The following is a 26,013-nucleotide window of genomic DNA, read 5'->3' as shown; positions in this document are numbered from 1 at the left end:
AAAATGAAGAATTAAAAAGAACCAGGAATGTAACTCAGTGAGGTAGAGTGCCCCTGAATCCTAGTTTCAATCTCCAGTAGAACTAAAGAAAAAGAGAGAGAGAGAAAGGGAGGGAGAGAGGGAGTTGGAAACAAAGAGAGACTGAGAAAAGTTAAACATAAAATTTTAAAAAGTAATTATGGCTGGCACAAAAGGCACAACAGGTCAGCAAAACGTGGGTTACAAAACTATTGAAAATGGTACTTAATATTTCTTGTTGGATTTAGAAATGTTCATTTGATTATATAAATATATAATATTAATATATAATATATTATATATTATATTATACATGATTTATAATACAATATTCATATATGTAATAAAATATTAATACAAAAGTAATTATCCTTTGTGGTCCAGAGTGACTACATTAACTAGAAACATGATTAGATCAGAATCTCCCAACAAGCAGGGTCAGGCTTTAGGGCAGAGCAGCTTCATGCATTGTTCCCATGTGCTCCATAACAGGCTGATGGAATTCCATGTGTGCAGTAATGTGATTAGATCTGAAACGGCTGCACCTGACTTGATTTCCTGATACTGTTGGATAAGAGTGTTATTATATTAAGTTTTTCTCTTTACTTTTAAAACTCAGTCCAACTTTTCAATTTCAGAATTACATAATTATACAATAAAAATATTTATTTTCTTCTTTATTTGTCCCCAGGAAGAAAAACAAAGAACAAGGTAAACACACACACTCAAAAAAAAAAAAAAATAAACTCCCACATTTATTTCTTAATTTGTCAATTGATATACCATACCAATTCAACCTGGGGTTTCTAGAGAAATCTCTTAGGCTACTTCTCTCAAAGTCCCTGCCGCAGCCTGCACGGTGAAGGCTGCAATCAAAATCTGTCTCTTCACTTCTTCCCAGGCCTTGGAAGGGTCCACTTTGCTTTCAATATCAAACGAAGCATCATAAATTCCTGGGAATGATTCCCCTGCATACTTGTTGTGGCTGCTTGGAGCATAGATGACATGCCTGTTGAGAGAAAATACTTTGTTGTTAGTTGCACAAATGACATACAAGAAAGAAAGAGGAGCACCATACAATCTTGGATCTCATATTCCTAAATTTATACTTTGAGTAAGTCCTTTGGCAAGCAAACTTATAAGTCCACTAGTTTCCAAAGACTAGTCTATTAAATATGTATTAACTACTTTTACTTTAAATAGATAGCTCAAAGTTGTTCAGACTAACACCAGTAGCAACAAGGATAAACAGCTGCTGATTACCTGGTATAGATTGTGCTTAGTATTCTTCAAGAATTTACCACATTTTTTTGTAAGTCCTTCTTTCTTTTCTTTTCTTTCTTCTTTTTTATTTTTTTATACTGAGGATTGAATCCAAAGGGCTTTTACACTAAGCCATATTCCAGCCCTTTTTCATTTTACTTTATTACTATTAGTTTTTATTTTAAGACAGAGCCTCACTTAGTTGCTTAGAGCCTCACTAAGTTGCTCAGTTTGGCCTTGAACTTGTGATTCTCCTGCCTCAGACTTCCAAATTGCTGGGATTATAGATGTGAGCCACCACACCTGGCCAATTTTTCTAATTCTTAAAAGTGAATTCTACAAAGTTGCTGTTAGTTTCACAGAGGACAAAACTGACTGTAATTAAATTATTTGTATCAATGTGCATAAAAAATAAGTACTGAGTTTTACTATACCACACTACCCCTGGCCTTATAACACTGCTGTGATCATTAAATTCCCATTTAAAACCAGCCAACCAACTTTTTTCTATTTTTTAAAAACTCATATTCTAAATGTGACTGAATGCTTAGATGAAGGCATGAAGAATCATTAAAAACCATTTGTGATGTTTACAAGACCTAGAAAGAAGGCTTTCATTGAAGGGGCTAAGCCAGGTCATGTGCTAGCCCTGAAAGAGGATAAGTTGCAAAGTAACAAGGTAAAGTGTTAAAGAGACACAACCATGCTACCATGGGCAAAATAGTCACCCTGTTTGGATGATGCCTTTTCTCCCAACTCCTGACCCTTTGACAGTCCCTACAGGGAAAGGGGGTGCCACTTCTGGCTGTTCCATAACATAACCCATTTTGCAGTACTCACAGTATAGGCAACCTGGGGGCAGTGGGTACTTATCAGAAATAAGCACATTTGACAAAATTTAGGTGGAAAAACCTTTAATAACAAATTTAGGGAGTAAATAAATATATATTTATTACATATTAAGGCATGTTTATTAAATTTATTATTATCATGCATATATATAAAAACAATTATATTTAAAATAGAACAAGGGCTAAAATTGTGTAAGAAAATATAAACTTGATTGGAGAGATTTTTGTTTTCTGTTTGTGTCTTTCTGAATCTTTTACATTTCCTAAAATAAACATTTTTTTATAATCAGACACAAAAAAATGCTAAAAAGAAAGATATATAAGAATCATATTACATTATTTGGAAACCCAATATAGTATATTTGACACTATATATATTTTGAAATATTCTATTAGCTTGCAAGAAATCAATTTTTATATTTTTTTTCCACAGTGAACAACATTTTTAAAATGTAATATTAAAGTGAAGAGTCATATTTTCTTTCTTACCTATAGAATGGCCTGTCTGGTAACCCTAAAGGATCAATGAATGCCCTTTCCAGAATCATCAGCTGATTATTCATAATCCTCAATTATATTAAGCTAAAAAGGAAATTAGTATAGGTACAAGTGAATGAAATTGTATTACCCAGCAAGCAAAAATATTTAAAATTCCTATAATGTGCAAATTAATAACCACAACAGGTAATAATCATATTTTTGATATCTTGTAAAATTCTATTTTGCTGAGACTTATGAAACTATGGAAGCAGTAACTTGTGCCAAAGGAAACATTTGATAGTAATTTTTATGTAAGTGGAAATAGTAAGTGGTAAATGTAAGAAAATGAATTCGGGGAAGGCTTTTTTCACCTTAGGAATATTAATTATCTACTTTGGGAGTCATATCAATATTTAAATGAGACAATTTATAAATGTTCTGTAAGATGCCAGGCAAATTATAAATATTTTTTAAGTGACAACTCATGACATTTTCTTGTTTATTAAGGATAAACCTTCATGAGCATAAGAGATGGTGTCTTTGTGTTCTTTCAAAGGTAGTGGAAAGCCTACAATGTATCCAACAATACCACAGAATTTGCATTGCAAACACTGGTGGTATGGTTGTTATTGTAATAAAAATGATTCAGCATAATCAAAATTAATCTAACAGTCCTAAATAATTTCACAATGAGTTTTGAATTCAATATATTGCTTGTGTCATAATTTAATTAACAAATTAGAAAAGGAATAATTGTTTTATTCATTGGTTTAATTTGCTCTTAATTTTTATGTTGTTTTTAACAATAACGACATTTAGTAATCACTGTTCTGAATGCTAACATAATACATTATTTTTAATCTTCAGGCCAATCCTTCATGTTGGAAAGATATTACCTCCATTTTTTAAAAATATAATTTTCTAATTGACTTTAATTACTTAATTAAATTGGGGATTGATCAATTGAGGATTGATCCTAGGGGTACTTAGCCACTAAGCCACAACCCCCAGGTCTCTTAATTCTACTTTATTTGAAATTTTTAGACAGGGTCTCACTAAATTGTTTAGGGCATCACTGAGTTACTGAGGCTAGTCTTGAACTGATGATCCTTCTGCCTCATCCTCCTGAGTTGCTAGGATTACAGGTGTGTATCACTGTGCCCAGCAATAGCTCAACTTTATAAATGACAGAACTAAGAATCAATAGCTTATCAAGTTGCCCACATTTGCAAATAGAAAGCTGTTGAGTGAAATAGGAGGTCACCAATGTTGTCCATTGGCTGCACTATGTAAACAAAACAAAAATAGAAATAACTAAGATCCCATAATTTAGATTTAAGTTATTTACAACATTTATTTTTATCATAATGAATTCAGTATTTTTGAAAGTATAAAGGAGGCATAGACTTTATCTGTTAGCAGCCCATATAAACAAAGGGGATTAGAGTGAAAGATAATTTCAATATGAAGTTATAGGTTTCTGAATCAAATTCACAAAGCATTGCTGTAAATGCAAAAGGTCATGTGGATCCACACAGGTAAGTACACAAACACACACACTCACTTCTTTTTATTTCTCCTTCTCTTTCTCTCCTTTCCTCTTACCCAACTATATTTCTCTCTCTTGTCTCCATCTCCATCTCCATCTCCATCTCTATCTCTATTTCTATCTCTCCCTTTCTCTGTCTGGATTTCTCATCTTGTAGCTACCACTAAAAGTCTTCAGAGGTTCTTTTTATAGTACCTGAATTCAACTTGGAGTAACCCTGGGTTGCTAATACTCAAGACAGCTAAGTAAACAGTCTTTTCACTCCTGGAGCATGCCAGCCTCTCCAGGGAGGATCAGAGAATTATATATTTTAAGGTGGACTATTATGTAAACCTGAAGGTACTAGAGTCAACACCTCATGTTCTCTGATGAGCAAAAACATTGATGTAAGAAAAGCAGGGCCAGAAGTGTCTTTTTAGATTTCAAAGTTTCAGTCTAGAAACTCAACATGGACTTTATTTCCTTATTTGACATTTACTGTTATTATATGCAACATACAGGTGTTCCAGGATCCCTAAACATCAAAGAAAGACACACACTGTATCTTAATTATCATAAAAAGAGAGCAGGCACAAATAGAAATACTCAAGGATAGTCAAGCTGAGTTCCATCAGAAAACATAATTCAAGCCATGAGGTAGTCTGTCAGATAGAGAAGGAAACATCATTTGTTTTAAAGATAGAAAAATCAGTTTTGTAGAATACATGGTGTTTGGGATCCCCTTAAAAAGGCATTTCTCTTATTTTTTATACATAAAAAACTTGGTGAAAAATATAAAGGATAAAAAATCTTCTCAATATAACACAATTATTATACTAATTGCTTCCCCCTGAAGTTTTTTGTTGGTCAAAAATTTAACCTACATAATTTTTATGTTTTTGGTTTAACTCACGTTATTATACTCACATATATAATATTTATAATAATCATTTTTGCTTTGCTTTTTGTGTGGCTGGTGTTGGGGAACGATTATTTTTAATGGTTATAAAATGTTCAAATTGGTAGAGATCTTTCAGTAAATTCTTCCCCTACTGGGCATTAGGTTGTTTTTATTTATTTGATATTATAATTTTATAATTCTTATCTTTCTCTAGGTAATTATCTTTTTAATCAAAACTTGAACTATATCCTTAAGGAAAAGAATAAGTGGAAATGCTAAGTTAAACAATAAGAACTCTATGCTGAGTCTTGAAATTTGCATAGTTTGCATAGTTGATAGAATTTTAGTATTGTCACATTATCAACTTTAAAATTTTGTTCAAATTGTTTTACATTTATGATTTTACATAGGATTAATCCTAATGTTTAACACATATAAATTTCACATATATAATGTTTAACATAAATAATGGTTTCAAATTAATTCGTATTCTGGATAAATTGAATTTTACCAGCTGGAAGTGCAGGTGAGGATTTCTGCATGGAGGTAATAACTTCAAGAAAAGGTAGAAAGAAGTTATGTTTTTGGAAATAAGAGAATTTGGTTGAAGTGTGATGCACAGACAATGAAAGAGCAAGAGATTAAAAAGAAAAGATATGGGTAACACATGGAGGACCCTTCAGTGTTTAGGTGGTAAATTGTACCTCATCAGCTGGCAGCAAGAAGACACTGGCATCTCTGAGCAGCACAGTTCACTAAGCAATGTCAGAGATAGGTCTTTAGGAGGTAGGCAACCCTGCACAGGGTGCTGTAGAGTGCACACAAACACCGTCAAAATGTCCCAAAGATGCTTTTGTAACCAAGATGTCAACTTGTATTTCCTGTTAATTATATCCATTAAATACATAAATAAATGTAGAACTTACTTGCTTTTGTCTAAATCTTGAAGTCTCTTGCTGAACTTAGAAGCAATTTCTGTAAAATTCTTTACTGCAGAAAACAGTGCATCTGAAATAGAAGTTGGAATCATCAAAAGCTTTAAGAATGTAATTTCTAATGATGTTGTTACATAGGTAAAAAAATGAGAATATAGAAGATCATCCTCTTTTGTGTCTTACAAGGTATATGAGCAGTCATGACACGAAAAGTACATGTGCACAAGTAAACAGAATACTTCATCATGTAGAACAAAAATAAAAAAATAAATGTCCTAAGGAAGGTCATTGCATTTCAGAAATTACTGGAAACATATAAATAATGACATTGGAAAGAGGAGGTGCAACATACCAAATGATACACTGTATGTTTTCATTTCCTGTGGATGTTTCATTGAAATATCGTAGATTTTGTCAGCATAATTTTATTTATTTTTTTTTAATTTTCAAATCACTTATTTTTTTTTAATTTTTTATTGTTGGCTGTTCAAAACATTACATAGTTCTTGATATATCATATTTCACATTTTGATTCAAGTGGGTTATGAGCTCCCATTTTTACCCCATATACAGATTGCAGAATTACATCAGTTACACATCCATTGATTTACATATTGCCATACTAGTGTCTGTTGTGTTCTGCTGCCTTTCCTATACTACCCCCCCTCCCCTCCCCTCCCCTCTTCTCTCTCTGCCCCCTCTACTGACATTCAGTTGTCCCCCTTGTATTATTTTTCCCCTTCCCCTCACTTCCTCTTGTATGTACTTTTGTATAACTCTGAGGGTCTCCTTCCATTTCCATGCAATTTCCCTTCTCTCTCCCTTTCCCTCCCACCTCTCATCCCTGTTTAATATTAATCTTCTTCTCATGCTCTTCGACCCGACTCTGTTCTTAGTTACTCTCCTTATATCAAAGAAGACATTTGGCATTTGTGTTTTAGGGATTGGCTAGCTTCACTTAGCATAATCTGCTCTAATGCCATCCATTTCCCTGTAAATTCTATGATTTTGTCATTTTTAAATGCAGAGTAATACTCCATTGTGTATAAATGCCACATTTTTTTTAATCCATTCATCTATTGAAGGGCATCTAGGTTGGTTCCACAGTCTTGCTATTGTGAATTGTGCTGCTATGAACATCGATGTAGCAGTGTCCCTGTAGCATGCTCTTTTTAGTTCTTTAGGGAATAGACCGAGAAGGGGAATAGCTGGGTCAAATGGTGGCTCCATTCCCAGCTTTCCAAGAAATCTCCATACTGCTTTCCAAATTGGCTGCACCAATTTGCAGTCCCACCAGCAATGTACAAGTGTACCCTTTTCCCCACATCCTCGCCAGCACTTGTTGTTGTTGGACTTCATAATGGCTGCCAATCTAACTGGAGTGAGATGGTATCTTAGGGTGGTTTTGATTTGCATTTCTCTGACTGCTAGAGATGGTGAGCATTTTTTCATGTACTTGTTGATTGATTGTATGTCCTCCTCTGAGAAGTGTCTGTTCAGGTCCTTGGCCCATTTGTTGATTGGGTTGTTTGTTCTCTTATTGTCTAATTTTTTGAGTTCTTTGTATACTCTGGATATTAGGGCTCTATCTGAAGTGTGAGGAGTAAAGATTTGTTCCCAGGATGTAGGCTCTCTATTTACCTCTCTTATTGTTTCTTTTGCTGAGAAAAAACTTTTTAGTTTGAGTAAGTCCCATTTGTTGATTCTAACTATTAACTTTTGTGCTATGGGTGTCCTATTGAGGAATTTGGAGCCCGACCCCACAGTATGTAGATCATAGCCAACTTTTTCTTCTATCAGACGGCGTGTTTCTGATTTGATATCAAGCTCCTTGATCCATTTTGAATTAACTTTTGTGCATGGTGAGAGAAAGGGATTCAGTTTCATTTTGTTGCATATGGATTTCCAGTTTTCCCAGCACCATTTGTTGAAGATGCTATCCTTCCTCCATTGCATGCTTTTAGCCCCTTTATCAAATATAAGGTAGTTGTAGTTTTGTGGATTGGTTTCTGTGTCCTCTATTCTGTACCATTGGTCCACCCGCCTGTTTTGGTACCAGTACCATGCTGTTTTTGTTACTATTGCTCTGTAGTATAGTTTGAAGTCTGGTATCGCTATACCGCCTGATTCACACTTCCTGCTTAGAGTTGTTTTTGCTATTCTGGGTCGTTTATTTTTCCATATGAATTTCATGATTGCTTTCTCTATTTCTACAAGAAATGCCGTTGGGATTTTGATTGGCAATGCATTAAACCTATAGAGAACTTTTGGTAATATCGCCATTTTGATGATGTTAGTTCTGCCTATCCATGAACAGGGTATATTTTTCCATCTTCTAAGATCTTCTTCTATTTCTCTCTGTATACAGCAGAGTTTTACAAAACCTTTAAAGAGGAACTAATACCAATACTTTTCAAGCTACTTCAGGAAATAGAAAAAGAGGGAGAACTTCCAAATTCATTCTACGAGGCCAACATCACCCTGATACCTAAACCAGACAAAGACACTTCAAAGAAAGAAAACTACAGACCAATATCTCTAATGAACCTAGATGCAAAAATCCTCAATAAAATTCTGGCCACTCGGATACAAAAACATATCAAAAAAATTGTGCACCATGATCAAGTAGGATTCATCCCTGGGATGCAAGGCTGGTTCAATATACGGAAATCAATAAATGTTATTCACCACATCAATAGACTTAAAAATAAGAACCATATGATCATCTCGATAGATGCGGAAAAAGCATTCGACAAAGTACAGCATCCCTTTATGTTCAAAACTCTAGAAAAACTAGGGATAACAGGAACATACCTCAATATTGTAAAAGCAATCTATGCTAAGCCTCAGGCTAGCATCATTCTGAATGGAGAAAAATTGAAGGCATTCCCTCTAAAATCTGGAACAAGACAGGGATGCCCTCTCTCACCACTTCTGTTCAACATAGTTCTCGAAACACTGGCCAGAGCAATTAGACAGACGAAAGAAATTAAAGGCATCAAAATAGGAAAAGAAGAACTTAAATTATCACTATTTGCAGATGACATGATTCTATACCTAGCAGACCCAAAAGGGTCTACAAAGAAACTATTAGAGCTAATAAATGAATTCAGCAAAGTGGCAGGATATAAAATCAACACGCATAAATCAAAGGCATTCCTGTATATCAGCGACAAATCCTCTGAAATGGAAATGAGGACAACCACTCCATTCACAATATCTTCAAAAAAAATAAAATACTTGGGAATCAACCTAACAAAAGAGGTGAAAGACTTATACAATGAAAACTACAGAACCCTAAAGAGAGAAATTGTCAGGATAATTTTAAAACTACAGCATAATCTCGACAGTCAAAAGGAAGCACTATGGAATTGGCCAGTTCAAACACCATCCCTCCTCAAACCTGGGCCATGGTGAGGTGATATTTAAATGTTGGATCATAAAATTTTTCCACCAACTCATATGTTTCATAGACACTATGATACAATGGATAGCTGCTGAATTTGTGTGTTTTCTACAAAAGAAACACATATCTCTTGTAAGATAGCTTATAATAAAATACATAGCACTTTATTTACTGTTAATGTTTGACCAATAATAAGTAAAAGGAAGTACTTAAATACCTCAATGTGCTACTTAATATGGGTCTACTATTACAGTATTTAAACTCACTCTAGGCTTGTACTAAGTCAAATATATGCATGTGTGACATAAACAATATTATAAAAACATTCTTTTGGAGTCACCTTACAGACTTGTCTTTAACCATAGCAGAGATGTGAAAATGTTTTAGGAGACTGAGGAAAAGTCAAGAAAAGTGTTGCATTTGAATAAAAATAATTTAAGAAGACCAAACTATTAGAAGTAAGTAAATAAACATGATAATATTATATAGGGAAATATGTGGAATTTTTTAAAGACTGAAATTCTATTAAAAAATTATTCTCTGATGAACAGTGTGTGGAAAAGTAGACTGTCTAAGCAGTGAGGGGTTCAGAAGTAAATGCAGAATCTCACTATGGAGAGGGAGGGATGGTCAGACAGGTATAAGGAAAGTCAACAGTATAAGAAAAAGCCAAGAAGGAAGGACTTTTCATCTAGGCACAGTGGTGCATGCCTGTAATCCCAGCAACTTGGAAGCTTGAGGCAATAGGATCATAAGTTCAAGGCTAGCCTGGGCAACTTAGGAAGATCCTGCCTCAAACTAAAAATTGTAAAAAGGGGACTGGGAATGCAGTTCAGTGGTAAAATCCCATGGGTTCTAGCTCTCAGTACATTGAAAGAAAGAAAGAAAGAAAGAAAGAAAGAAAGAAAGAAAGAAAGAAAGAAAGAAAGAAAGAAAGAAAGAAAGAAAGAAGAAAAAAAGAGAGAGAGAAAGAAAAAAAAAGAAAAACTTTCAAACTGCTGATTTATGCCTTTTGATCATTTTCCAAGGTGCTTGAATTTTTGATTTATTTGTTTTTCATTTATTTGTTGTTGATAATTTATAAAGATGGAGGTAGATACATATTAAAAAGTAAAACTTGAAAGACTTTTCACCTGACAAATAGAAATCAAGTGGGACAAGTACCAAACTGATATAAGAAGCTACTAGTTTTAGTTATGAGGTTTTATAAACTATGCATCTATGTTATTTTGATAAAAATAAAAATATAAACTTATAGTAGTAGCAACTACAAAAGGAATGGCATATGACTCATATCTTCATTGTGCATTATGTCACTTGTTTTTTAAAGATTAATCTAATAATTGGATCTATAAGAGATAAAAATAGAAATGTTTATATAGGTATTTATATGGATTAATTTTGAATGGTATTAAAAGTAATGATATTATGTCATGTGCATATAGCTGCATTCCACCTTTATGTTCTACAAAGCACCGATTTTAACAAAATGATAAATAAATAGAAGGATGGTCATTAGACTAGAAGAAGAGAAATGGGAAAGGAGCAGGGGAGGGCAAGAAGAAGCATTGAGGACTGAAATGGAACAAATTATATTCCATGCCTCTATGACTATATCAAAATGAACCCAAATATTACATATAACTATAATGCACTAATATAAACATTTTAAGAGACAATTCCTATATGACTTAAATGACTTTATGAATGCAATGCCACCAAATAAAACAGAAAATATATTTAATATAACATAAGGAAGTTTGCAGTCAGAAGTACTGGGGCCAGGGGCAGTGAAGAAGGGCTCAGACATCAGATGCAGGACCCACCCCACATAGGACCAGCACTGCCAAGCCCTACCATGTCTCCTTTCTGCCTTCATATTCCTCACCTCCTTTAATGCTTGAGCCACTTTTGAAGTCAAAATTATTTGTTTGGCTAAAATAGATTCATAAATAATCTTGAAGTATTCAGTGAAAGACAATTACCCAATCTTTAGTATATCGTGCTCTGCCTGAAGCAATTCCGAGTCTTTGGAAGAACACCTCGAAATCATTACCAGACCCCAATTTACTAATCCTTTTAGGGGGAAAAAACAGAATTATTTTAGAGTAATTTTTCATCAACTTTAGATTAAAGATCAATTAAACTGAACTCCATCCCTATTATGACACTCTTAAACATGCAGAAAAGAATGAGAGAAACATTAATTTGATCACAAAATATCCAGTTTCATGACTATTTTATAAGTTCCTTTTAAAAAAAGATTCCTGAAATTTGAAAATATTTTCCTTTAGATTATTTCATTTAACATCTGTATTTGTGGTATGTGATAAAGTGAAATAAGTAACCAGTTTTTTCAGGTAATTCAGATGTAAATTATTCCCTTATTACTTTAAATTATACATGTTGTTGATATCAACATTCTCAAAAAACTGAGATAGTTCTTTTCCCTTGCTTGTGAGGATACAACCAATGCAGAAGTAATGCTTGTATTCAATATTAGAGTAACCAAAGTATCTGTTAACTGTGTGGTGTTCAGAAAAAAGACAAGTGATAAGGTGATAGAAATATGATGAGAATTACTTTTTACCATTATCTCTATTCTAACTTTATATTTATGTACCAAATGGAAGTACCCCTTCTAATAACACTCATTTTTTGATAGCTGACAGATTTAACTTCAAAACACATCTTAATATTGGATTTGAGACTCTTAAGCATTTGTTTTATCTGATCTTAGAGCATTTTGAAATTTAATTTTTAAATTTATGATTGAAAGAAAATATTCTGATATTTTCTAAACAATCCCAGTCAAAAAATCAAATCGAGCAGAAAGCTGGGTTGCTGTTTTGTTTACCTGGGCATGCCACTGAATTCAGGTGAAGGACTCTTTTTATTCCAGCTCTCATAAAGAGATTTGCCTTTAAAACCTTCATCAGGGCTTTGAAGCTACACAAATTAATGGAAGAAAGGAAAATACTTTAAAAAATAGATGCAGTAAAACTTACATGTCTGTTGTTAACCAGGGAGTTAATTATAGTTACACAAAACAAGAAATGCAATCTTTATAGTAGCAGTCCTTAAAAACTGTGGAGTTGGGGTGTCACCCAGTGGTCCAGCAAATGAATAAATATATGAATTACAATAATGAGTTTCTGACATTAAACGGAAATTCTCATGTTATTATGTATGGGAATGACTACATTAAGAAAAATCCATAAGGTGCATAGAAAAGAAGACTGCATCAAATTATTATCAAACCATTTTCTTTAGAAAATGTATAATTTTGTTTTGTCTACTTTTCTAAGTTGGGCTAGGTGACTCTCAAAACCATATATTTTCCCTTTTCTTAGAAAAGGAAAATAAAAGGAAATGAACTGGTTAAGGGAATATATTCTTTCTTAATATTTATATTTTTAGTTATAGGAGGACACAATATCTGTATTTTATTTTTATGTGCAGCTGAGGATCAGGATCATATATATGTATTAAACAGTGTAAAAATATACCACCAAGTAGTTAGTTTAACAGCAAAATTTGAAATACTACAAATTATTCTCCCCAAACAAATAAGAAAATTAAAATTTTTAAGCACTACATACTTCAAACCTGACCTAGAGAGCAACATTTTTGCAATTATAACCAGAGGCCACAAATTCAGTTAGCAAACAAAAATAACTGCCAAGTTTCCTTAGCATGTTTTGTGAATTACTTGAATAGGGGAAATTTATGAAATACCAGGTCTCAGATACTTAAATATTGTATGTTGTGCGGTAATTTATAAAACTCCAGCCAAACAATGGAGCTCATAAATGCTAGACTAATAAATGTTTTCAAATTGATTTTTCAATTTCAATAGAAGTTATATGGTTAAATTCCATGCTTTGGAAACCAAAGCTTAATGACATGTGTGATAACTTATAATTCCTCCTGAAGAAAATTGTTTTTCTTGGAAATTACATTGTTTATTTCTGATTCTATTCAGTGATCAGGTTTTCTGTTGTCCTTATTGTTTTCTTTCCATTCACTTCAGACAATTTACAGAAACAAAAATTTGTCATGCCAAACCCCCTTCATTCTTACTAACTTGGATTAGGACCAGAGTTATGGAGTATGAAGGTTAAAGAGATTCCTGTCCTATAGAAATTTAGGTATCCACCTTTCTACCAAGTTCAGTGCCCTCTGTGCTGTGACAATTAAGATAACATTGAGCTATCATTCAGGCTCACTGAGGCCAGGGGATTGGAGTCCAAGGCAAATGTTGAGAAGGAAGTTACTTAGACTCATCTAGCCTCTGCCCCAAAATAATTTGTTGTTTTTTAATGCACACTCTGTCTCCATCATTTAAAACATTTGGTTTTCCTGAGTCCTGAATTAATTGGGAACAGTATATTAAGAAGGAGAAACTGGTTGTAAAATTAAGGACTTAAACCATAGGAGAAGGTCCCAGTTCAGCAACTGTACACCTTGGGTGACTAGGGTGGCTATCATTTTTCAACTGTTTCCTCATTTTTAAACAAAATATAGTAAACATAATGCTACATACAGACTTCCTCAATATGTTGAGGGGGGAGATGGGTAGTATGTAGGCAGCATGTTAGATGTGACATTCTGTGGAGTAGATTGTTACATTAAAAAAGGATGAGTTATATAAAACAACAATAGCATCATAATGGCACCACAAGGAAACATTATTTGTAGAAGTTAGATTTTCTTAAGTTTTATATATACACACACACACACTCACACACACATATATTTCTTTTTACCTCTTTTGTTAGATTGTATACCAAGCTATACATCAATGGTGTACAATCAACTCTTAAGATGTAGTTTCCTGAAAAACAGAAAACTGATACATTGGTTTTCATTTAATTTCTTTCAGTTATTTGTTTATTCAAAGACCACTGCTAACTTCCTAGTTGGAAATGATCCTTTCAAAAACTAAATTAATTTCAAACTCTTGAATGGCTCCTGATCTCACTCTATAAAACCCATCATCTTCATCATGTCCTCCCAGCATGGTGTATGAAACAACCCACATCATCTCTCCAAGGTTAAATTTCCATTCTGCCAAGAATATTCCCTTGGGGCCTTTGCACACAGCATTTCTCAGTCCATACTACTTATTCCTCCTCTAGTAAGATGCTACATTTTCTGAGAGATATCCTGGGGCCATCTTATCTAAAACAGCATGCTGCTTCCACTCCCTATCCTAGCTACATTCTTCCTCTCTGACATTGGTTTATTTTTTCCCTAAATTCCTCACCTATCTAATATAATAAATAGTTGTCTTTTTGTTATTTGCCCTCCCAATGGGCCATAAGTTCCATGGGAACCAGGGTGGTCTTTTATTATCTAATATATCCTTAGAGTTTCCAACAGTCAGAACTGTAGCAATTACCCAATAAACATCTGTTGTGAAAATAAACTTGTGAGCTAGCTGCTCTATAGCTGATTCTACAGAGTAGAGGTGGACTCTCCATTCTTCCTGCAGGAGTTGAGGGCTGCTGGGTGAGAGTAAAGGGAAGCAGCCAGGAGAAGTGCTCTTAGAAACCCTCGGAGCACAGGGAGTATCCCCATCGGGGGTGTAGGGAGGTACAGGTAGAGAGTTACAACAACAAGGTGACTCTACAACTGAGTTTTCTGAACAGAAAGAATTAACTGGACCAAAAAGAAATGACATTCACAGCTAAGAGATCATGTACACCAATGCCCAGAAATGTAAAGACACGCAACACACTCAGAGCATAGCAAGTAGCCTTTATCACAAAGTTCAAGATCCATGTCTGGGTACAGCAAAAGTTGAGACTTTAAGAGCAGTGTCATGTGGAACCCATGGATATGAAGACCAATTCTATTGTCTTCTTAGGATACTAAATAAAATAATTGACTTCTCAAAAAAAAAAAAAAAAGGAAAAGAAAGAAAGAAAAAAAACAGTGACAACCCAACTAGAATTGTTTTTGGAACTTGAAAAGTTGATTTAAAAATTCTGAAATTCATCTGGAAGAAAAAATATGCACATATAGCCAATGTAATTTTTAAATCAGAAGTGTTCTAAGAGCATAGTAAGGGAAGCAGGATAGTTTGGCAGCATTTGTTACAACTCAAATGCATGTATCAAAGGACCAAGTCGTTACACCTGTTGCTCTTTACCCTTCATTTTCCTTACACAGAAAAAAGCTGCAGATGAAGGATATTTTCTGCAACAAGCTGAAACAATCTCACCTTCATTTAGAGAATTGATATATTCGATTGAAAATATTGTAGAAGTTCTTCTGTTGTTTGGCTTTTTGTGAGATTTTTTGTTGTTGTCATCATTGTTGTTGTTTTGGTTTTTAAAGTGAAGTAAACCAATGTTTAATGGCCACATGAAAAGCTTTCTATAAGATGTTGCTGAATTAAAAAGGTAACTTGTAGGGCTGGGGATGTGGCTCAAGTGGTAGCGCGTTTGCCTGGCATGTGTGCAGCCTGGGTTCAATCCTCAGCACCACAAACAAAACAAAGATGTTGTGTCTGCCGATAACTAAAAAATAAATATTAAAAAAATTCTCTCTCTCTCCCTCTCTCTTTAAAATATATAAATAAAAAATAAAAAGGTAACTTGTAGAACCACTTAGCTATAATATGATACCCCAAACCTGTATGAAGTAGGGATAGGAAATGACATGTAGTGGTTAGAAAAATACAGCTGAAAGAGCAGAGTGTGGGTATAACCTCAACCCTTCACTGGCTTTGTGACCTTGGGAAAGTTACTTTATGTCTGAGTCTCAGTTTTGTCTCCTGTACAATGACGATAATAAACCACAGGGTCATTGTGAGTATTAAATAAATGTTTACCTATAAAGCACTTGAAACAGCACCTGTTGCACTTTTGCTTGAGCTAAATTATATTCTGGATATCTGAAATACCTCCAATAGAAGACTATAGAGAAGGTATTAAGTTTAAGAGTGGTTCATGACTGGAGTTTGCTTTATCTGTAAAATTTGTATCTTAACATAAGAAACTTAAGAATATGGTTTATTATATTATTTGAGAAATAGGAATTTAACAAAAATTTTAATATACAACAAAATGAGATTAGTGATGATCCAATCACATATTAGATCCTTTCTTCTTAATCCTGAAAACTACAAGAATACAAGGAAGCAATTCCAGGCGGATGTTGTAAATCCGCTAAACCCACTAATTTTAAAAAAATATATGAAAAATCAAATCTTAAAAACTACAATGAAAAGAATATTGTTTATTTGAAGACTGTGTTTGGAGTATTCATTCTGTGGGGCACAAATGTTTCATCTGTTCATATATTTTAAGTAGTAGTAACAATAAGAATCAAGATTAACTTTTTTGAACATTTACTCTGCAAGGAAGGTCTGGAAGCTCTGCCATCATTAACTCCTTTTGCCTTAGTAACTTACCCTTGGAGACAGGTGCTCTCAGTAATCTATTTAGAAGTGAGGAATAGATGCAGAAAGCAATAACCTGAAGTCACATAAGAAGGAAGTGGCAGGGCCAGGAATAAATTCAGGAAGTCTGTTGTGAAAGGCCAGGCCATCACATTAGTCCAAGAGGAGGAGGAAATGATAGGTGAAATGCACCCCTGTAAATGAACTTAGGACAATGTAGCTCAGACACATGGACAAAGAAGAAGTATAAATGCCAAACTAACTCCACCAAAGTGCTATATTTCAGAAGTTCAGTAGATTAGACAATTGAAAATAAAGGGAAGGGAGGGGGACAGAAATAGCAAAGACAATGGAATGAATTGGACATAACTTTCCAATGTTCAGATACGAATACACAACCAGTGTAACTTCACATCATGTACAACCACAAGAATGAGACCATAATTACAATAAGTTAGAGTCCATGTATGTACAATATGTCAAAATATACTCTACTGTCATGTATATCTAAAAGGGACAAAACTTAAACATTTTAAAAAATAGAAGCCAAAAATAGATAGATAAATAAGGTACTGTATTCCAATTGTTAACATGGCAAATCTACAATAAGTTTGTTCTCCTAAATTTCTAACACATTAAGGAAAATATTCTAAAAGTCCACTCTTCACTTTTTGCTTTCTTCCTTTTTTTTTTTTTTAGATGATACAATACCTTCATCTTTTTTAATTTTTTTTAATGTGGTACTGAGGATTGAACACAGTACCTCACACATGCTAGGTGGGTGCTCTACCACTGAGCTACAACCCCAGCCAATCTTCACCTATTTATTTCTTCACTTTCAGCAACCATGCCATAAAAACTTACTTAATGAGAAATTAAGAATCCAGGAGTGAGTAGGCAAGATCCTGCTAAAGAGTATTATTTATTGAGAGAGGCAGTTTATAAAACAAGTAATTATCTAACAATGACATTGATGAGTGCTGCAATGATATGGCCTCCCCTAAAAAGCAACATTTCAGGGGAGACTGTCAGGAAAAGAATTAAGCAGAGAGAGTGTGTTGAAGAGCAACTGAGTACAGAAAACAGCAGCTGTTGTTTTTGGTCAAGGAGCAGAAGGGATCAGTGGGGTGGAGTGCAGTGACAATGGGCTGCTTCATTGTCATGAAAATCAACTAGATGTGTCTTAGTTGGACTCTCTGCCTTTAAAAAAGCATACACATTATTCAAGACCTGTCTCAAATGCTTATCCCCTTTCTTACTGCTGGTCTCAAGTAGTTACTATTCTCCTCTTCAAACTGCCAAGAGCAGAATGATTAAATATCCTTTTTAGTACCTGATTATAAGCCAAGACTGATTTATTTTACCATATATGTGATCCATGAACTCCCAAATATAAGACCATTCCTTCCTAACCTCTGATTCCCCTGGATGCCTGGAAAAGTTCAGAGAATTATTCAGTTATGTACTGGACTTAATTTTTGAATTAAAGAAAAACTTAAAAATAAAAACATTTGGTGAAAGATGAAATCTTGGAAATCAGCATTTTTTTTTCAAAAGCATGTGTGTATTATCATGAGAATAACTTTATATTCTAAATCATAAAACTATGCTCCTGATTAACTCATCAAAAGATATTAGATAAATTTCTGCTATGTTTAAGATAATCTGGCATAGGTTATCATCATAGAATGCTGCTTCCCTGAATCAGCACTCTAGAGTATAAAGCAAATGGGGGGGGGGGGGGGGGGGAAACATATCAACGTAACCACCCTCCCATCCCCCAGCAAAAGGCACATTAAATATAAATTTCTGAATGAAACAGGCCCATATTAACAAATTTACATATAAGACTCCCAAAAAAAGTTGGCTTGAAAGAATTCAATGAAGGTTACCAGTTAGAAACAGCAAACAAAACTTTAAAAAACTAACTTTTAAGATGAAACTGTCCACATATTTATGTACACGGAAAAGAAGTGAATTTCTGAATCATACTGTAGTTTGTCCATAGATAAGTTTAAAATATTCTCAGCAAACATGAAATGACCTAGGAGACTTTTCAGTGGTAATCTTCCTACAAATATCTCATTATTTAAGTAGAAAATCTTGCCCCATTCACATTGAATAAGCTATTTCAAAATCAGCTTGAAAAATTTAAAAATTGAATCCTGTAGACATGAAGTCAAGTTATCTTGTAGGATGGCTCCACCTACTGGTAAATGTTGATAATTGAACACTTTTAGAACACTATCAGGAAGTATAGCAAAATGTTTTTGAGATATTAATGTAGATTTCGAATCTCCAAAATATATAATTTCCTAAGCATTCTGAATATAACATAACAATGAAAATAAATATGTAACTCTGAATGATAAAAATAATTTGAAAGGGGCAAATCAGATCCTGAAAACATTTAGGCTTTTTCTGATACCATCAAAAATCTTTCTTATAAAAAGCTTTACCACAGGGCTAGGTTGTAGCTCAGTGGTAGACAGCTTGTCTAGCATGTGTGAGGCACCTGGGTTAGATCCTCAGCACCATATAAAAATGAAATAAAGATATTGTGTCCACCTTCAACTAAAAACAAATATTATATATATAAAAAAAGCTTTACCCCACATTCTATGAAAACATTATTTCTGCTCCTCCCCCAAGGAAAATGAAAGTTTACAGTTTATCCATTTATTTACTATCATGCTCCCAGAAAATAGAGATGAATTAATTTCAACAATTAACACTGTATCTCTAAAAAACAAAACTTAGATCTTTAGTGAAGATACTTTTTTTTTTTTTTTTTGAGTTTTGAGCAGGGATTTATTGCTTAAGATGTTTTTTTTTTTAAAAAAAAAAAAAAAAAAAAAAAGCTTGAGCATTTTCTCACTGTATTCACCTGTTAGATTTAACTATTAAGTCCAAAGTGCTTTGTTTTGGTATGTTTTGTGGTGCTGGAGATCAAATTCCCGAACTTGTGCACACAAAGCAAATGCTCTAGAACTGATCTACATCCCAGCCCACTGCTTTGTTACTATGAAATTTAACATTGTAGCAAATTATTCACTTACCTCTGCCCACTCAGTAGAACCAAGAGGACCAAATTCTTCTGCATCCAAGCTTGCAAACAAAATTTTTCTTCTAGGCCTCCATCCTAAAATATATATGTATATGTATATAAATACTGGGGAAAATACATACTGTACCCAAGACATTATAAAGCCCAAATGGAGGAAAATAAACAAATCCCCCCCCAAAAAAAAAGAAAGAAAAAAATGAGAAATTCATTTGTTGATTAGGAAGGGTGACTTTTGAATTTAATAAACATAATGGGCTAGAATTTGTGGCTCATACTTATAATCCGAACAGCTCAGGAGGCTGAGACAGGAGAATCACAAGTTGTAAGCAAACCTCAGCAACCATGAGGCACTAAAAAATTCAGTGAGACCCTGTCTCTAAATAAAGTTCTAAATAGGGCTGGGAATGTGGCTCAGTGGTCAAGTGCCCCTGAATTAATCTGTAGTAGCACCCCGCCAAAAAAAATAATAATAATAATTTCCTTTTGTAAGATTTTAAAGGTGATTTGTCAAAATGAAATAGCATGATTGAAAAGGGAGAAATAAAGACACAATAATAGTCTTAAAAAAGCCATAAAATATTCTAATAAATTTTTGATAATTGGCTAAGCATAGGAAGGCTTTCTGTTCTGCAGTTGCCTAAAAGGAAAGAAGATATTGCTAGGTGCAGCCAGCGATCTGAAAACCCATGGAACTGAAAAATCATTTCCAACTCCTCCCTGTGGTTCTGACATCACATAAACAGATGCTCAGTGTCAGCTGACAGTGTGATTACACTCCAGCCTCTAGTAGAATTAGTGAACAGCGGCTCCATTAGCAACAGCAATGCCTGTTGCTGCTGAAATATGTGTAATTCAGTGGGGGAGGTCATGTGGCTAGGCGGTAAGACTCTAGCCTCAGAGTTAAAGAAAGATCTTGTTCAAATCTTGATTCTCTCACTTACAAGAGGTGTCATGAGGTGAGTTATTCAAACTGACCAAGTCTATCTCCTCATCACACCAGCATAACAGAGTAAATGTGAAGTCACTACTTGATTATTGGGGGTTAAATGGAGCAATGCTCAAAAAGCACCTAGTGATCCCAAAATTCTAAGCTGTCATTGTTAGTAAATATTTCATGTGTATTTATTAGGAATATTTATCCTGGATTATATTTATATTTTAGATGCTAAATAAGCTATATTTAAATGTGTCTACACACACATACACACATCCCAAAAAAGAATGCTTATCCTATAGCTGTTGAATTTAACATCCTGTTTTTATCAAGTTTTTTAACAGCATTATTCAAATTTCCTATTATTATTCCTTATCATTTCATTGTTTCAGCATACTCTATAATTGCCACAGAGATGTTTTGCATTTATCATAGGGATTTTCCAGTGTCACATCAAATCATGAAACTTTAATGTGTGGGAGAGACAAACTAAGGATTGAACCTAGGAGGCACTTAATCTGTAAGTCACATCCCCAGCCCTTTTTTCATTTTTATTTAGAGACACAGTCTTGCTAAATTGTTTAGGGCCTTACTAAAGCTTTGATCTTGTTATCCTTTGTCTTAGCCTCCTGAGCTCCTGGGATTATAGATGTGCACCATGATGCCTGACTCAAATCATAAAGTTTTTTGTAATAAGATTAAACACTACTAAATTATTTAATATGTAAATTCAGGTCTCCATTGGTTTATTATCTTAAAATCTAAGATATTTCTGTGGAGAAGCGAATGGAGAACCCTTGTATTTCATTTTAATTAGAGACAATATGGTTTTGTGAACCAGTACCCAGAAATTTCAGTCTAAACTCTGATTTTCTCACTGGGCCACATATTACCTACATGACCCTGGGAAAATTATTTAATTCTCTAAACTTGGTTAACTTATCTGTAAAAGAAATACTAAAATAACTACATAAACTTCTCCCTGGTTGTTATAAAGTCAAAATGAGTCATATATATGAGAACACTGTTTCTCAAAGAAAATAAATAGCATGCAAACTAAACATACTTTCACTATTGTTTTTACTGTTGCTTAAATATAATGTTTGCATCTTATAGCCCTCAGACACCTGGTTTGCAGGGTCAGAAAAGAGAATAGACTTGCTGCTCTCAAGGTATAAAAATTACTTTAAAAATCACTGAAACTACATTTTTTATTTTGGTTTTCATATGAAGATTCTAAAATGACTGAATCAGTGGTTCTAAGCATATGGATGAGAATGGGAGAGAACAGATAACTGACAGGGAGCAGAATCCCATTAGACAGCCAGATTAGTATTTCTCTGGGCATAGCTTTTATATCCTTAGTCTTCATGACCTGAGGAGTGAGACTGAAGGAGCCCAGGAATTTCTGTTTGCAGCACTCTGACAGGAAAGCTTTGGTTATGACCTTCTATGGAGGAGCCTGGCTACGTCTTCTTGGTTACCAAGAGCAGCCAAGAACAGTGCAATTCCTTCATGTTAGATTATCATTTAATTTATGCTACCAATAATATCACAGTCTGTAATAAATTAAAATTAATAAATAAATTATCTAATAATAATGGCTGTCTTCTATTTTGATCAATATATAGCAACAGCTAAGATGGTATTTTCAAATTAACACTACAGAAGACTTAGTTGAGAATTCAAAGAGACTGGTTTTTTATTCTTTGTTTATATTACCTTCCTTTTTCAGTGTTCCAAAGCTCCTCACAATTTCATGAAGAACAGCTGCTCCTCTCTGAGGGTCAATGCCCCCAAAGACCCTTGAGTCTCAGTGACCTCCAAGAATGACATGTCTGTCTAGAAACCATCATTGCAAGACTGTGGCTTTAGGTCAATATTGGAGTAAATTGCAAATGATTCAACAACATCTAAACACGAAGCACTCACAACTCAAGAAAAATAGCAAGTTTCTTGAAATCTTGGGCAAATGTGCTGTTAGATCTGATTTTAACATGTTTCCTCTATATGAAGAAAGTATGAATGTGATAGAGAAAATGCATACCTCAATACATTACTGTAATCAAAGTATATGAACAATTATATACATTTATCTTTATCCACCTTTTCAATTCTCTATTACTGTCTCTTACCTTACCACTTTCCTTCCAACATTTTCAGAGTGAAAAAACACAGTTCTGTACTTTCTACTCTTACAAAATTTCAAGGTATAGGTCCTAATTTTTCCTCTCTAAACTTTTCTCTCTCATAGAAAAAAGGGAATTGCTCTGTCTACCCAGTTCTCAGGGCAAGTTTCCACATCTGATAAAACACAGATTACAACTGAATGTATGGCTCTCCTTACAAAGTAGGGGCCCCTCATCCCAGGTCTTTATTATTCTTTCAGTCCCAATTTTTAGCACATTGCCCATACAAAATAAGATGCAATTAAGAGCTAGTTATACATTGTTCAGTACTCACTAGAAGGATATCAACATTCTTGATCCCTTATAAGAAGAAGCATATAAAATTTACTTGTATCTATTTTAGTAAGAAATGTATAACCAACTAGTTCCTATGGAACTGAGACATACTAAACTAAGGCTATATATAAAATATATTAATCAGCAGATCATTTGAAAAACTATGGAATGCATGTGTCTAGATATTGTCAATTACTTCAGTTGCAGAAAATAACATTCCACAAAAATTCATTAACTTAAGGTTATCTTAGTTTTCTCAGTTTTTCCTTTTGTGCAGATATTTGTAGTCATCATTAAAACATTTCCTTATGTAAAATATATGGCAAGCAAATCAAGAAAACTTAGAGAAACACCTCAAAAGTCTCTCCCTGCCCATCTTGCTTTAATTCTTTGACTGAAACACTCATAGTTTATCACTCACTTCAGTCATACACCCAAGCTAGGTCCACTTTTCTTTTCTTCACAACATGTATAATAATACAATATTGCATCATATATATCTATTTTGTGTTTAGGTAAATTTTATTAGGGCAAAGTGTCATATTCTTTGTTCATATTATGCCCCCAGAGCTCATACCACCACCTGGCACATAAGAGTTGGCTCACTCAATATTTGCTGAGCAAATAGTTAATTTACCTGGTTCCATGGCTCCTCTGAGAGTACCAATCACATTGTAAATCCTTGTCACTTCACTGTTGGAATGGATGTGCATCTTGACTTTTCTAAAGCAAAGAGAATGGGTACATTCTCAAAAATGCTGGTTATCAAATTAACACCACATTTTTTTTAAATTTTTATTGTTGGTTGTTCAAAACATTACATAGTTCTTGATATATCATATTTCACACTTTGATTCAAGTGGGTTATGAACTCCCATTTTTACCCCATATACAGATTACAGAATCACATCCATTACACATCCATTGATTTGCATATTGCCATACTAGTGTCTGTTGTATTCTGCTGCCTTTCCTATCCTCTACTATCCCCCCTCCCCTCCCCTCCCCTCCCCTCTTCTCTCTCTACCCCCTCTACTGTCATTCCCCCTTGTATTATTTTTCCCTTTCCCCTCACTTCCTCTTGTATGTAATTTTGTATAACCCTGAGGGTTTCCTTCCATTTCCATGCAATTTCCCTTCTCTCTCTCTTTCCCTCTCACCTCTCATCCCTGTTTAATGTTAATCTTCTTCTCATGCTCTTCCTCCCTACTCTGTTCTTAGTTACTCTCCTTATATCAAAGAAGACATTTGGCATTTGTTTTTTAGGGATTGGCTAGCTTCACTTAGCATAATCTGCTCTAATGCCATCCATTTCCCTGCAAATTCTATGATTTTGTCATCCATCCATTTCCCTGCAAATTCTATGATTTTGTCATAGAATTTGTCACCACAATTTTTAAATCTTCCATCATTGTTTAAATTACACTAGCCATTTTTTTTCTAGTTGTAGTTGGACACATTACCTTTATTTCATTTATTTTTATGTGGTGCTGAGGCTCGAACTCAGGCCTCGAATGTGCTAGTCGAGTGCTCTACTGTTGAGCCACAACCCCTCTAAAAGTGTGGCCCACTTCAACCTCTAGTTTTTTTCCTACTGGTGCTATATACATTTTACTTTTTATGTCATTCTCTACAATGTTAGTCTCTTAAAAGATCTGTATTAAAGAGTTAAATTAAAATACTCTCTTAACTGTGTAGAGAAGTTTCCAGTAAAGCCAAGACCCACATTATAAGGCACTTTGAGACCTCCTTTCTAGCTGCTATCTGGTGGTGCTGAGGCACCCATGTGTCTGTTGGACCAAAAAAGGGAAAAAAAAATCATTATTAGCTGGAGGAAAACTTTTACTTTATTTAACAAGTTATAAGAGTCAATGAATTTACTTTCTTGAGCATTTGTTTACAATAGTTTCTATGGGAGAGGTGTCATGTAAAACATTTTGAAAATAATATGCCATTTAATCCTTACTACAATCCTATAAACTAGGTTCTATTATTTTTCCCACTTCACAGATGAGAAGCATGAGGCTAAGTGTGATTAGGTAACATGCACAAAGTTTTGTGCTGACAAGTGGTACAGCTGAGATTTAAATTATTGACTAGTATTTTAACTTTGTGCTACTACTCTCAAGAGTAAACATTAGAAGTGCTCTCCAGTGTATGTTCTGAATAAAAAGCTTGATGTATAACTCTTTGGAATTTTCCCTGATAAATATACTCCCAAATATTTCTATTGTCATCTCTTACAAAGTGTGTTTTCACATAACTATCTGGAAAAAAAAGGAAGATCAAAGGAAATAATTTTGCTTCAGTCATATGTCCCTAAAAGCTTCATGCTTTTTATTTTATTTTATTTTATTTTTAATTTGAAAAGGTAGAAGGATTCACGTGGATAGCTACTACATGCTATCAGCTCCCTGTAATCTTTTAGTAGGAGACTGAAAAAAGTAATATAGTAATATTTATAAAATGGTGTGATTCTTGTCATTTTCCTTCAATACAGCTACCTTTACTGTATCAGAGCAAGTCAACCATTGGTTTGGGCATGAAATAAAACATATTTTAACTGAATAGCAGCAGATAGATGAATGTGGTCGAAGAAAAACTTAGAAAACTGAAAACGTAATGTGAGCAATTTCTACCTCTACTATAAATAGATTTTGATGAAAATCTAGTTGTAGGGCAGAAACAGTCTCTGAGAGTAAATACATCCTATTTTCCCCCCATCTCACTAGGAAGTTTGGCTAATAAATAGAA

The 26,013-nt window shown here is 34.1% G+C and overlaps 1 pseudogene; it reads right to left on the bottom strand.

Moving 5' to 3' along the window:
* Window positions 1-837: 837 nt before the first annotated feature.
* LOC114084354 (putative N-acetylated-alpha-linked acidic dipeptidase) lies at window positions 838-25,045 on the bottom strand (annotated as a pseudogene).
* Window positions 25,046-26,013: the final 968 nt, after the last annotated feature.

Source organism: Marmota flaviventris, chromosome 9, assembly GCF_047511675.1.
Source record: "Marmota flaviventris isolate mMarFla1 chromosome 9, mMarFla1.hap1, whole genome shotgun sequence".
Lineage (NCBI taxonomy): Eukaryota > Metazoa > Chordata > Mammalia > Rodentia > Sciuridae > Marmota > Marmota flaviventris.
This window is presented reverse-complemented; position numbering and strand designations above follow the sequence as displayed.